This window comes from Thamnophis sirtalis, unplaced genomic scaffold (assembly GCF_051295495.1).
Source record: "Thamnophis sirtalis isolate CommonGarterSnake01/CBP01778 unplaced genomic scaffold, rThaSir2_p1.2 scaffold_13, whole genome shotgun sequence".
NCBI classification, from domain to species: Eukaryota; Metazoa; Chordata; class Lepidosauria; order Squamata; family Natricidae; genus Thamnophis; species Thamnophis sirtalis.
In genome coordinates, this window is record NW_028261393.1 from 33,327,429 (window position 1) to 33,342,081 (window position 14,653).

The window sequence follows — 14,653 nt, forward strand, 5'->3', positions numbered from 1 at the left end:
CGTCTTCCATATGTCTTTCTCACACTCTTCCACTCCCTCTTAGGTCTCTTTCTTTATTTCTCTCTCTCTCTTTCTTTCTTTTCTTCCCCCCTCTCTTTCTCTCCTCTCCTCTCTTTTGTTTCCTGTGGAAATCAGATGAGTTTTATCAGGGATGAGAGCAATGCAAATGAAAACAGACTTGGGATTTGTTACCATGGCAAGCAGAAAAATTTATCAGTGGGAGAAGGGATGCGTGGGGTAGCTCAAGGAAAGTGGGAAAAGTGCCTTCCTTGTAACCTCAACCGGATGTCCTCCAGCTCTGCACTCTCCTTAAAGGATGAGCCTATTTCTGAACTGTCCCATCACAAGGCAGAGAATTTCAATGCACTAAAAACTATAGGTCTCTAAACTTAGCAACTTTTAAAATTGTGCTAATGTGCTATGTATAATTCTGGGAGTTGAAGTCCACAGGTCTTAAAGTCTTAACATTACAAAGTTTGGAGAGCCCTGCACTCTGCAAATAGTGATTGTGTAGCAAGGAAGAAATGCTGTAAAGGAAAACAGCAGAGAAATATTGTATTAATAGTCTCAGTGTGCTCCTAATCTGTAGTGTGAACCTGATTCTGAAGCCCCAGGAACACTAGCAACCTGAGTAGGTTTTGCATCAAAAACCAGTAACACTTTTCTTCTGCCTAGTGAAATCTTGCACATGAATGCCTCTCAACTCCATCTTGCCAACTCACAAACTTAAATTTACAACCAAGGGGAGAGTAAGAGAAATTGATGGGGTCATTGGTGCTAGCTTGTCAGTGCTCAATCCTGTCCAGACAGATTTATTTATCTTCTAAGGAAGTGGTGTCAATCCTGGCAATTCCAAGTCTTCTGGACTTGAAGTCCACACAACTTAGAATTGCCAAAGTTGAGAAACACTAAGTTAAGGCATTAAATAAATATTACAAAAATGCAATAATGATCTTCAAAGATGTTGTTCACTTTCCCTCTATTCAACCCTCCAAATTATCAAACCTGGCCAAATGTTGTGGAAGATTTTCATAAAATACTTGAGCAGTCAGCAAATGCTTTCTACTCTTACAAGATAGATCTCATTTTTGTGAGCTCATCTGCAAGTGTGTTGATCCTCACCTTGTCTGATCCACTCACTGTTTTTGAAGTTGGATGAAAACGCCAACTTTCATTAATGAGATTAGGAACCGAAGAATAACTACTTGAGATAAAAACGGTGGTATCTCCAGGGGCTTGACTAAGACGGCAACCACGATGATATGAGGGTTGACTCAGCCTTCCATCCTTTCGAGGTGGGTGAGCACCTGAATTTTTTTTAGCCATAATTGCCATCAGAGCAGATGTTGGGAGGGGGGCAAGGAGGAAAAGGGTCCCGAGGTGGCCGCAGTGGTTAAATGCAGCACTGCAGGCTACTTCAGCTGATTGCAGTTCTGCAGTTCGGCTGTTCAAATCTCACCAGCTCAAGGTTGACTCAGCCTTCCATCCTTCCGAGGTGGGTAAAATGAGGACCCGGATTGTTGTTGGGGGCAATATGCTGACTCTGTAAACCGCTTAGAGAGGGCTGAAAGCCCCATGAAGCGGTATATAAGTCTAACTGCTATTGCTATTGCTATGATATGATTAAAGCTCTACCCTTTTTTTGCTGCTGCATGCTCATCAACAAGCTACATCTAATCCTTGACATATGACCACAACTGAGCCCAAAATTTCCATGGCAAAGCAAGGCAGTTGTTAAGTGCCTCCTTTTACAACCTTTTCCCAGAGTTGTTATGTGAATCACTGCAGTTAAGTGAACAGTGAAGTTATTAAGCAAATCTGGCTTCCCCCATTGACTTTGCTCATCAAAAGCCAGCTGGGAAGGTTGCAAACAGTGATCACATGATCCCGGGATACTGCAACCCACATGAATATATTCCAGTTGCCAAGTGCCCAAAGTTTGATAATGACTCTGGGGATGCTGTAATGGCCATAAATGTGTTTACAAGTCACTTTTTTCAGTGCTGTTGTAACTTTGAAGGTCACTAAATGAATGGTAGTAAGTCGAGGATTATCTGTATTTTAAAAAATGATAAAGGAGACAAGGATCACCTAAGGAAAGAGAGCTATGAACCAAGTCTTCAAGATCAAATACAACTTCTCCATTTTGTTTTTCAGCAATAGCTGTCAGAGGAGATGCAAAGAAGAAACTGAAAAACTGGGACAGTATGCCGTATTCTGTGGTTTAGCAAGTTGTGTGAATGAACCTCCCCGTTAAAAATGTTATTCCTTGATACCTTTCTTATACATTGCTTGTACAATACTGTAACTAATGAAGGAGAAATTGTTTATGCTTCCAGGAATCAAAGGCCATTTCCTTGCTCTCGTGTGCTTTCCGATCAAATCAAAACTTATATTACAGATTAGTCTAAATAAGATTCATTGTCAAATCTACAAAATATAATACATAAAATGGAACAATTGCTGCACTACTTGGCTATTTTCAAGGTGCCAGTTTTACAAGCTGAGAAAAGAAACTTTGCAATTGTGTGAATTCCCTTAAGATCCTTAAAACTCATTTGATCGATGGCCTTAATCAAATTTCTATCTGTCTTAAATATTGAATAAAGCAGATCGATGTTGGGAATCGCAATTGATAAAGTTAGTAGGGATGATTATTTTGTTGTAAATCTTACTAGCAAAACTAGAAGCGTCTGGGTGGGTGGGCGGAGCCTCCCGCCCCCACCACTACCAGTTCGCCCAATCCGGAGCGAACAGGCAGAAACCCACCTCTGATTCATAGGTACAGATTTCAATTTAGTTATTCATTACTTAACTCGGGTTTGGAGCTGCTACACTTCCTGGGACAACCTGAAAAACAAAATACAAATACAGTAATCGAGATAAAAATAAACATTAAGAAAATACAAATAGTCAGATAAATAGAAACACAAAAAGAAAATATATAGTACACTAAGTAAAAATAAACATAAAAATACAGTAAGATAAACATAAAAATACAAATACAGTAACATAAATAAAAATACCAGAATGGCAATGCAGGTAGTCCTCATAACAGTTCATTTAGTCACCGTTTGAAATTATAGCAGCCCTGGAAAAAAGTGACTTGACTGTTTTTCACACTTAGGACAGTTGCAGCATCCCCATGGTCATGTATGTGGTCAAAATTCAGACTATTGTCAACTGGCTCGAATTTATGATGGTCATAGTGTCCTGGGGTCATGTGATCCCCTTTTGTGACTTCTGACAAAGTCAATGGGAGAGCCAGATTCACTTAACAACCGTTTTGTTTAGTGTTGAATACTGGCTTGCGGGCGGAGCCGGTTCAATGTCTTCCCTGATTGGCCGAGACACTCGACGCCCCATTGGCTCATTGCTCAAACCCGGGGGTATAAATGTTTGGCGCGAACCACGCCAGGTTAATCATAGTTTACTCTGCTAGAATAAAGGTTGCTGTTTTACTACCTTCTTGTCGCGTCCTCCTCCTTCCGCTCCAAGATGCAAAACTGGCGACGAGGATGGGATGAGATTCCCGTGACCACAGAGAAGAACAAACCAGCTTGCCTCCGCGTTTGAATCATACCTTTCAGGTTAGGAACGCCGGCAGCGAACAAAAATCTTCTCTGTTTCTTCTTTCCTTTCCCTGGCTTTTTGCATCAGAATGGCAACAGCGCTTCCTCCTTTCGCGCCGTTTGGGTCTGCGGGAGAATCCTGGGACGGCTTCATGGAGCGTTTTGAATGCTATTTAATCGCGTCAAAGAACAGGGCACAGACTGACGAGGAGAAGTGCAGCTTTTTCCTGTCTTGCTGCGAGCCCTCTATGTTTGCTTCTGCGAGAGCCCTGGCCGCTCCGAGGCCAGCTTACAAACTTGGGTGGGACGAGCTAATGTCCAGGTTGAGGGACCATTACGCCCCCTCACCTTCTTTGATTGCTCGTCGGTTTACTTTTCGCCGCCGAGTGCAGAAGCCCAGCGAATCTATTAGTCAGTTTCTCGAGGCATTGCGCACAGTGGCCGCCCAATGCGATTTTGCAGACCTAGAGGAGAATCTTGTGGAGCAGTTTGTATGCGGGGTCCGCGACGTACAATTGCGCAGCCGTATGTTCCGGAACCACAAGATTACTTTGGCGCAAGCTGTGGAGACTGCGCGAGCAGCAGAACTTTCTGAACAATCCACGGCCGACATGGAACGCCTTCAGTTGAAACCTTTCACGCAAACCGCTGCGGGGCCTTCCAATCAGACGAACCTCGTTGACGACCTCTCCCCCACGGAAGACGAGGAGGAGGAAACCGTCGGACAGATGAGGACGCAGCCGAAGCAGAGGCCACACCAGCAACCATCGACGTCCGTTCAGCCAGCTTCAAACATGCCTTGCCGTGGATGCGGCGGACGCCACAGCCGCGTATCTTGCCCGTTTCGTTCCGCTGTCTGCCGCCGTTGCCGAGGAGAAGGACACCTCGCCAAGGTTTGCCGGGCTCTCTTGCCAGCCCCATCGTTCATGCAGCCCAGCAACCAGCGTCAGACGTTGCGACGCCGCCAACAACCACGTCCAGCAAGGCGAGCTGAGGACTGCTATTCAACCCACCAGCTCCCTAGTGCTAAGCGTGTAGTCTATCAGGCTTCCCACGTCCCTGACGGCGGTCGCAAAATTAGCACCGTCGTTCGTCTTGAAGGTCAGCCTTGCCGAATGGAGGTGGACTCCGGGTCTTCCCGTTCCCTTTTATCTTGGGCTTTGTTTTCCCGCCTTTGCCCTAGGGTTCCTCAGAGTAAATTGCGCCCTGCCGGGGTCTCCCTCTTAGATTACCAGGGAAATGGGATTCCCACGGCAGGAATATTCCACATCCGGGTGGAATACGGAGATTTTAAAGGGAAACTTCCAGTTTTAATTGTTAAGGATAACCTGCCCGCTCTTCTGGGGTTAGATTGGTTCCCCGTTTTGGGCCTCACTATAGAAGGGGTGCATAGGGTAGTTCCCCGTGCCGTAGATAGCGTTTTGGATGAGTTCGCAGATGTGTTCGATGGGAAATTAGGTTGTTATAAGGGCACCCCCATTTCCCTTTGCCTCAATCCCCAGGTCGCGCCTATTAGGCTGAAGGCACGTAGGGTTCCTTTTGCATTGAGAGCAAAGGTAGATGCTGAATTGGATAAGCTTATAGAGCAGGGGGTAATAGAGCCCGTAGATCATGCCCTTTGGGAAACCCCTATAGTCCTCCCGGTCAAACCCGACGGATCGGTGAGGATATGTGCCGACTATAAGTCGACCATCAACTTGGCCCTGCAGGCAAATCCATATCCTGTTCCTGTAGTGCAACATCTACTTCACTCTTTGGGGCAAGGCCGCATTTTCGCCAAGCTGGATATGGCACAGGCCTATCAGCAGCTTCCCGTAGACGATGATGCGGCTACAGCCCAGACCATTGTTACCCATCGCGGGGCTTTCCGTTGCCGCCGCCTCCAATTCGGCGTTTCGGTTGCCCCAGGGATATTTCAGAGCCTCATGGAGCGGTTGCTCCATGGGATCCCAGGCGTCGTTCCTTATTTTGACGACGTCCTGGTTGCAGCCCCTAGCCACCTGGAACTCCTAAAAACACTGCGGGAGGTTCTTACACGTTTTAGGGAGGCTGGATTGAAGTTAAAGCGCAGCAAGTGCGAAATTGCTGTTCCCCAAGTAGAGTTTTTGGGATTCCTTATTGATGCACAGGGCATCCACCCCACTCCCTCGAAAGTTGCGGCCATAAAAAACGCTCCTGCACCCACCTCGAGGGCGGAATTGCAGGCGTTCCTGGGGCTTTTAAACTTTTATGCCCCTTTTATTCCCCACAAGGCGTCGTTAGCTGAACCGTTACATCGATTGCTTGACCGGTCAGCGGCCTGGAAATGGGGTAGCCGTGAAGCGCAGGCGTTCGCGGCTATAAAGGACATTTTAACCTCGTCAGCAGTCCTAATTCAATATAGCGACAGGATGCCCCTAGTTTTAACGTGTGACGCCTCTCCCTATGGCATAGGGGCGGTCCTGAGCCATGTCCTCCCGAACGGCTCAGAGGCTCCTATAGCTTTCTACTCCCGGACGCTCTCGTCAACGGAGCGAAATTATAGCCAAATTGACAAAGAAGCTCTAGCTGCAGTGTCCGGTATTAAGCGTTTTCATGACTACCTTTACGGTAGGAATTTCACCCTTGTTACGGATCACAAGCCGCTTTTAGGCCTATTGGCGGGCGATAAGCCAACCCCCCCCATTTTGTCTCCCCGCATGACACGTTGGACTGAGTTTTTAGCGGCGTATTCATATGCGCTGGTATACCGTCCGGGTAAGCAGCTAGGGCACGCAGACGCCCTGAGTCGTTGCCCTTTGCCACAGACGGACACAGCCCTCGTGCCTTCTCTCTCCATTTTGTCTATTGCTGAATCCGATCTCCCCGTTTCAGCCGCGGATGTTGCAGCTTGCACAAAGGCTGACCCCATTTTGTCCCAAGTAGCTTCATGGGTGTTGAGGGGGTGGCCCGAAAAAAAGGTAGCGGAAGAATTTCGACCGTTTAAGGCACGACAAGCCGAACTTGCCCTTCACGGGGGTTGCCTTGTTTGGGGGGATAGGGTAGTGATCCCTAAAGTTCTACGGGCACGAATCCTGCCCGCGCTCCATAAAAATCACCCAGGTATAGCGCGAATGAAAGCTTTAGCCCGTAGTTATGTGTGGTGGCCCTTGTTAGACTCGGAAATCGCAGATTATGTAGGTCGATGTAGAATATGCCAAAATTCTAGGCCGAATCCCCCCACAGCCGCCCCTCGTGAGTGGGAAATTCCTAGAGGCCCATGGTCCCGTTTACACATTGATTTTGCCGGTCCCTTTCACGGCCGAAATTTTATGATAGTGGTTGATGCTTACTCTAAGTGGGTGGAGTTGGTAATCATGACCTCCACTACGGCAGAGAGTACCGTGAGGGCTCTTCGTAAGATGTTCGCCACACACGGGCTACCAGATGTGATAGTTTCAGACAACGGGCCCCAGTTTACTTCCACGACGTTCCAAGAATTTTTGGCAGAGCAAGGGATTAGACACGCGGCCACAGCCCCGTATCATCCAGCTAGTAACGGTAGGGCGGAGCGCGCAGTTCGCTCAGCTAAAGAAGCTTTGGGCCGCATGGACCAGGGTGACTGGCAGGAGAGAGTGGCGGCCTATCTCTTGAGCCAGCACTCTACACCCTGTCCAACAACTAATAAAAGTCCTGCGGAGCTCTTGATGGGTAGGAGATTGCGAACTCCCCTAGATAGGCTCCATCCACTTTATGCAGGGGATTTACCGAGCAACTTGGGGGCCCTTCCGTCCCATACGTTTAAGTTAGGGGATCCCGTTTGGGCTCGTTCCTTTTCAGGGGATCCACGGTGGGTTCCCGCAACAATCACAGCTTTGACTGGCCCCTGTTCCTTCAGGGCCGGTCTGGCCGACGGAACGCAATGGAGGCGCCACCTGGACCAGTTAAGGCGCCGCCTCCCTGCGGAAATAGACGGCCCGGGCCCCCCAGACATTCGCCCTCAGCGCGAGCTACCCTTGATGACCTTATCCCCAACGGACTGCCTTTCCTCGGGGAACGGGGGACAAGCCGATACGAACTTTCCGGACAGACGTGCCTCATTTGGCCATTCTTTCCCTCAAAGCCTTTATCGAGACTCTGACCATATATTCCAACCAGATTGTACGGGTCCATCGTCGGATACTCCGGCTGTTGCGGAGATACCATCTCAGACAATTGGAGCGCCATCTCTCGGGGCCGCATCACAGGATCACCGTTCCGCCACAGACTCGCCTCTGTTGGCGATTCCCCCCCCGACGACAGCTGTCGGGGAGCTACGAAGGTCGGGACGAGAGCGGCACCGTCCCACCTATCTACAGGACTATGTTTGCCCTTCGTGAGGGTACTTGACTAGGGGGGGAGGGGTGTTGAATACTGGCTTGCGGGCGGAGCCGGTTCAATGTCTTCCCTGATTGGCCGAGACACTCGACGCCCCATTGGCTCATTGCTCAAACCCGGGGGTATAAATGTTTGGCGCGAACCACGCCAGGTTAATCATAGTTTACTCTGCTAGAATAAAGGTTGCTGTTTTACTACCTTCTTGTCGCGTCCTCCTCCTTCCGCTCCAAGATGCAAAATTTAGCAATAGAACTTTTGGGCTGAATTGTGGTCGTATGTTGAGGACTACCTATACAGTACTAAATGGCCATCCAACTCTCCTCACATCTGTCAACCACCTCTAAAGGGGGGTGGGGGTGCCCCCCTTTAAGTGGCTTGTCTTTCTTCCTTACAGCCCCCCCCCCCTTCACTGCACGTGGCTTTTGTGGAGTTTTCCTTGAAGTTCTATTTGAATTCCTTCATTCGGATTGGGGTCGGACCCCGTCCCATGTCAAGTTGGGCGTTCGCTTTGCCTTTCTCCCCGGCGACCTTTCCCGGAAAATTATCGTATCCTTCGGAACTCCCTGCCACTTGAAACGCCACCGGCCCTGCTGCTCCAGGCAGAGACGCGGACAGTGCCGGCGAAGGCGCAACGCACCAGGCCGGCAGGGCAGGAGGCCATCCATTGTCCGCCACTCCCCCACCCCCTCGGCCAGGCCGGCTCGGAGGCAGCCGCGGGGCCCCGACAGAGGGCGGGCGAGGCCGAGGGAGGCGCCCGTCAGGCTGCCACAGCCGCGCCTTCCCGGGAAGGTAGAGGCGGCGGAGACCCGCCCACCCACCTCCGCATTGGCCAGCCCTATCTGCCGATCACGCGGCCCCGCCTTTGGCCGGGAGTAATCCCCCTCCTCCCCCTGCCGCCGCTCCTGGGCGCCGGGAGAGCCGGGAGGCGGCGGGCTACTTCCTTCCCGGCGCGGCATATGCAGTCCCGGCAGAGCGTGGGCAGCGGCGGTGAGTGGCTACAGCGGTGAATTCCGCTGCCTTCGCCCCCTCCCTTCCCCGCCGCCCCTCCTTCGCAAGGCGCGGGTCTGGCCTCCCGGTCGCCCCTCCCGCCTTTTGTGTGGTCTCCCGGGGGCTCCGCGGGTGCTGGCGGGGGGGAGGGAGGGAAGCGCAGTTGGGACGGGGGCAGAATTGCTTGCGACCCTCCCGGCTCTTCCCCGCTTTCTCCCGCCCGGCCGCTGCCCAGTTTTCCTGTAGGCCAGACACGTTGCCGGTGCAGCTGCGGGCGTCGGTGCTGCCCCTCCCCCCGGCAGCGCTGAGCTCCGGGAAGCCCCCTGATTTGTGGGGAGGGGCAGGCTGGTCTGCAGGAGGCTTCCCCCAGGCGCTTGAATGAGGGGTCGGGCTGCAGGTGCATGCAGCTTTACTGGAGGAAAAGTGCACGTGTGCGCGCTTGCACGCGGGGAGGTCAAGTTCAGCGATTCACCTGTTCGGATTCACCTTGGCTCGCCATTGTCCAGGCGTCGCCCCTTATATGGCTACTGCAAATTTGAATTCTCTGTTTTGTATCTGTTTCTCTTTCTGGCAGTCTACCGTCTGTCTCCCTCCCCTATCATACTAATATAGAGAATATCTTAATATTAAGTAATCAATTTCCAACCAAAATGATTGTCATATTAACTATTACGTGGATACAAAATATTCCAGACCTTTTTTTTTTCCTTATGTAGTCTTCAATTTTGGTTGAAAAGTTAAAAACAAATTAGGCTTGCAATATTGACATCTTTTAAAAAACGTTCGACCTTGACAGAACGTTTATTTTTTCTTCTTTTCAATACTTCTAGCTTTCTAAATAATAAAGTCCTTCATTTAAAATCTTGAGGATCTAAATGAAATCTGGGTTGAAATGATAAGATCTATTCTTTCATTTATAACATGGCAGTAAAAGGATTTTTTAAAAAAGAAGAAAAAAGCAGGTTGCTGATCAGGACTGGGGAGGGGCTTTGGGGAGCCACCACCCATCAGGATCTGTTTCTCAGGGCTGGTTTTGAGAGGGGCTCCTGGACAATGCTTTGGGTCACCTTGCCTTGATATTCAGGGGTGGAGTAGAAACTGAGCAGGCCAGCCTCCCAGAGAGTTTGGACAGTTTTCTTCTGTTTGGCTGAGGCAGTGGCCATATTTGTATGAAGTTTGTTTTGTTTTTAAAAAAAATTAAAGCTACAGATTATGACCAGCATTTCTGTTGCTAAGCAAGGAGTTGCTACGTGAGTTGAGTCCAATTTTACACTCTTTTTTTGCTACAGTTGTGAAGTGAATCATTGCAGTTGTTAAATGAAGCATGTGGTCGTTAAACGAATTAGACTTCCTCCATTGACTTTGTCAGAATCTGGTTGGGGAGGTTGCAAGTGGTTACACACGACCCTGGCACATGAAGGCTGTGAAGAGATGCTCTCTGAGGGAAACAGGTGGCTAAGGAATGCCAATGCAACATGTAAACAAACTTGGGCCAGTTGCCAAGCTCCTGAATTTTGATCCCGTGACCATGGGGATGCTGTGAGGGTCACAAGTGTAAGAACTGGTCATAGGTCACTTTTTTTCAATCAATCTTTATTGATTAGCCCTTGGGCCATGTCAAAACATCAAGTTCCAGAGACAAAAACTACAGTTTAAAATGAGATTGAAACACACCACAATTTAAAATGTAAATGGAATAAAATACAATTTAAAATATCATCAGAATAGAATGCAATAATTTAAGATACAAATTAAATATGCTTAAATTATATTAAAATGTCACCCCTACGTCTACCCTGTCAAGTGGTCTTTCCTACCACATTCTGCTGCACCAACTTTGTCCTTATTTCCATCAATTTTACAGTAAATTTGGCAATCCATCTCACCAACTGCAAATTAGTACCTAACAAACAATGTTGCAAAAAGCGCTCTTTAGACTTAGGGGTACTGGTATAAAAGATCCTACCCAACTGGTGTTCCCTCAAATCTGAGTACAGGGGGCAATCAAAAATTACGTGGGATATTGTTTCGACTTCCCCTGTCCCACATAAACAGACTCTTTCGCTTGCAGGGATCCCCTTATACCTGCCCCAAAGCATGTTTGTTTGAAGTTGGTCCAATCTCAATTTGGAAAAAAATCTCTTTATGACGGAAGATAAAGGCGAAGTTAAATATTTTTCTATTTTAAAAATTTCTTTGTTTACTGATAACCAGGGGCAAACTTTTGCTGCTGTCACTTGTGCAATGTCTGTGCCAATCGCATGTACCAGGGGACACTGCCAAGATTCTATAGCAATAGCAATAGCAGTTAGACTTATATACCGCTTCATAGGGCTTTCAGCCCTCTCTAAGCGGTTTACAGAGTCAGCATATTGCCCCCAACAACAATCCGGGTCCTCATTTTACCCACCTCGGAAGGATGGAAGGCTGAGTCAACCTTGAGCCGGTGAGATTAGAACCGCTGAACTGCAGATAACAGTCAGCTGAAGTGGCCTGCAGTACCTCACCCTAACCACTGCGCCACCTCGGCTCCTCAAGTTCTCCTCAAGAACTTATTTTGAGGGATTTCCAACCCAGGCAACTTAACTAACCCCCATATTTCTGCCCCATAGGTAAATTACTGGTTCAACTTTCGCCTGAAAGACCTTTAACACTGGGGTTAATGAAGATGGAGTTTTCTCTAAGATAGGTTTATTTAATTGGGCTGTCCGAGCCAGGGCCTTCTGAGCTCTGGCTTTTACATGTTTGTTTGTTCCATTTACCATTTGTCTGGAATACTATCCCTAAATAGGTAAATGACTGGACTTGTTCTATTCTTCTGCCATTTAAAACCCACCTCCTCATCTTTTGTTGCCTGCTAAATATCATTACCTTTGATTTCTCTACATTAATTATCAAGCAATTCTTTATACAATATGCTGCCAACCTCCCGAGTGATCTTCATAGCCCCACCTGTGAGGCCGACATCAAAATTATATAATCAGCATATAACAAGCAATTTACCTGTCTTGTTCCTATACTAGGCCCATGGAGTGATACGTCTTCCAAACATTTTGGCAAGTTGTTTAAGTATAAATTGAAAAGTGTTGGAGCTAAAATGCAACCTTGTCTTACGCCCTTATTTATTGGGATTACATTTGTTACCGATCCTGTCCTGTTCACTCGAACTTTAACCTGGGTTTCCATGTATAACAATCTAATTAAATATAGCAATTTCCTTTCTATTCCCATGGCCTCTAATTTATTCCATAAAATTTGTCTATTAATTGTATCAAAAGCAGCCTTCATGTCTGTAAATGCCACATACAGTGGTTTTTTTACAAAACTTAAACTTTGTTATTAGATGGGTCCAATACAAAACAATTGTCCATAGTAGATTTTCCGCTCCTGAAGCATGTCTGTTCTTCAGCTAGAATGTTATCTCTCTTTATCCAATCTTCTAATTTATGAAGCAAATACTTAGCATAAATTTTTGCTGAAATATTGATTAGACTAATTAACCGGAAATTATCTGGGTTATCTCTAGAGCCCTTTTTATGTAAGGGAATAATTATTGATGTGTGCCAACTAGCAGGAATTTGCCCTGTTCTATTAATAAAAGTAAAGAGACCCGCCAGGACAGGCGCCCACCAGGTTATGTTTTCTTTAAATAACGATGCCGGGAGCACATCCTGTCCTGGAGCTTTGTTTGACTTCAGGGAAGCGATTAAACGCCTTACCTCCATGATTGACACTTCTTACCCCACTGGGGTAAGGCTTCATATCCCTGTTTCAGGCTCAGAGAAGATATCACGTCATCAGAAGTTTCCGCTACTGCTGGAGTGGCCAAATGCCTTCCCCAACTTACTGCAGCAATATTTGGGTCACACATTGATTTTCTATTTGTAATGATTTTTGAGACCCCCAACCAGAAGAGTGTGGGTGAGGCCAGCTTTGCTGCCTGTTCTAAGCCAGCCCATAAATTATCAATATAAGAGGCCTTTTTCTTCTTCAATAGCTGCTTATATTTCTGCCTCATGGTGATATACTCCTTCTGTAATTCCATGTTTGGGCTGATTAAGTATCTCCTAAGTGATTTCCTGAGCTGTTTTCTCCTTTCCTTGCAGTCGTTATCACATGTTGAGTGACTATAATCAAACTGGCTCTTTGGCTTGGTAGTCATGAAAAAATGCTTCAATTTATGGCATATTTCCGCAAAATAGACTAAAAGCTCTTGTTCATCTGTACTATTTGAGCATATAAGCGCTAGGGTTTCCATATATGGTGAATTCAAAAATTCTGTCCCTACTTTCCAATCAACCCTCTTCCATGATAGCCTTCTCTCCTGGGCTGTTTCCAAGTTGTGGCCTATTTGTTGAATTATTTGATTTCTTTTCCTTAAATCAGAAGGAAATACCAGGACACCTCAATCGGAAGATGATCACTTTCTGGCCTTGGTAACATCAAGACCGAAGTAGCCCCTGAGACTAAGCTGTGAGAAACACAAAAGTAATCGATAGAGCTACATGCCTTGGGACCAAAAAAGGTTATGGGGTACCTTCTAATCTCTTGAGTACTGGCCTACAATTTGAAGGTTACAGTTGTATACCATAGTTAGAAATTTCCCCATCTTTATTCTTTTTCCTATCTTGGGAGTCCCATGATTGTTGGTTGCGTATATAACCATCTGGAATTGTACCGTTTTCAACAAAAGGCTCCAACGAGGGGCCAACACGGTCATTAAAATCTCCTGCCCAAATTAGAGGTGTTTTTATAAAAAAAATTTTCGTATATCTAATATCTCTACCTCCAGTGCCTCTCACAGGTCGCCCATTGCTGGGTTAACATACACATTTATGAATACTATTGACTTCCCTCCATATGCCAAATGGATTGCTTGAGAAAATAAAGGGCCAGAGTCCGAGCATATCTCGTTTCCCTTCCATCCTAATTCGGCTTTTACCAAAATGCACAACCCTCCTGAGGCTCTTCCCTTTATAGCTACCCTCTTTGCTGGAAGCTGCCAAATATTAAACCCAGGGAGCTCAATAGGGGCCTCGTCACCACTAACCCAAGTCTCCTGTAAGGCTTACCTGATACCTGTTTAGAAATTTAATAAAGTCATCCATACACCAACTTCCATCCTTCCATCCTGCCACGTTCCATGAGAGGAAGCATATGTCACTTCTTTCAGCACTGTTGGACTTAGAACAGTCACTAAATGAATGGTCGTAAGTTGAGGACTACCAGCACTGGATTGTACGTATCAGAGAAGGCTGAACAGCAAGGCCGAGTGAACTTATGTAGAGGCTTCATTTTGGGAAGAGACTGTGTGTGTGTGTGTGTGTGTGTGTGTGTGTGTGTGTGTGTGTGTGTGTGTGTGTGTGTATTGCTCTGGATTGTACTGATAGGATCCCACAAGGTGGAAACTTTCAAACTTTTCATAACTCTGTTAATCAGATTAAATCTTTTGGGTCAGGCAGTTGAAAAAATGCAGTAGAATAAATCAGATTTCAGTTTTGCCCTGGCCTCATCCAGTCCCATTCCCATTGAAAAACCCATTGTAACCTGTTGCTTCTCCAAATTACACACGTCTGACTTGGATTGTCAAACACTTGCCATGCTTCTGTCTTTCCTTCTTTGGTGCATCTCTGGAGTGACACAATGGGGCTCTTGACCAGAGAGAGCTTTGGGACTATACAAGCAGTCCTTTATTTACGACCATAATTGAGCCCAAAATTTATGTTGTTAAGTGAGACGTTTGTTAAGTGAGTTTTGCC

At 46.9% G+C, this 14,653-nt stretch overlaps 1 protein-coding gene across 2 annotated transcripts in view; it reads left to right on the forward strand.

Moving 5' to 3' along the window:
- The first annotated feature begins 8,810 nt into the window (after nucleotides 1–8,810).
- AMER1 (APC membrane recruitment protein 1) overlaps nucleotides 8,811–14,653 on the forward strand; it is an 86,124-nt gene continuing 80,281 nt past the window's right edge. For both annotated transcript variants that reach the window (XM_087727246.1, XM_087727247.1), the window contains exon 1: nucleotides 8,811–8,894. The gene's annotated coding sequence lies outside the window, so the exon portion shown is untranslated. The remainder of the gene's footprint in view (nucleotides 8,895–14,653) is intronic.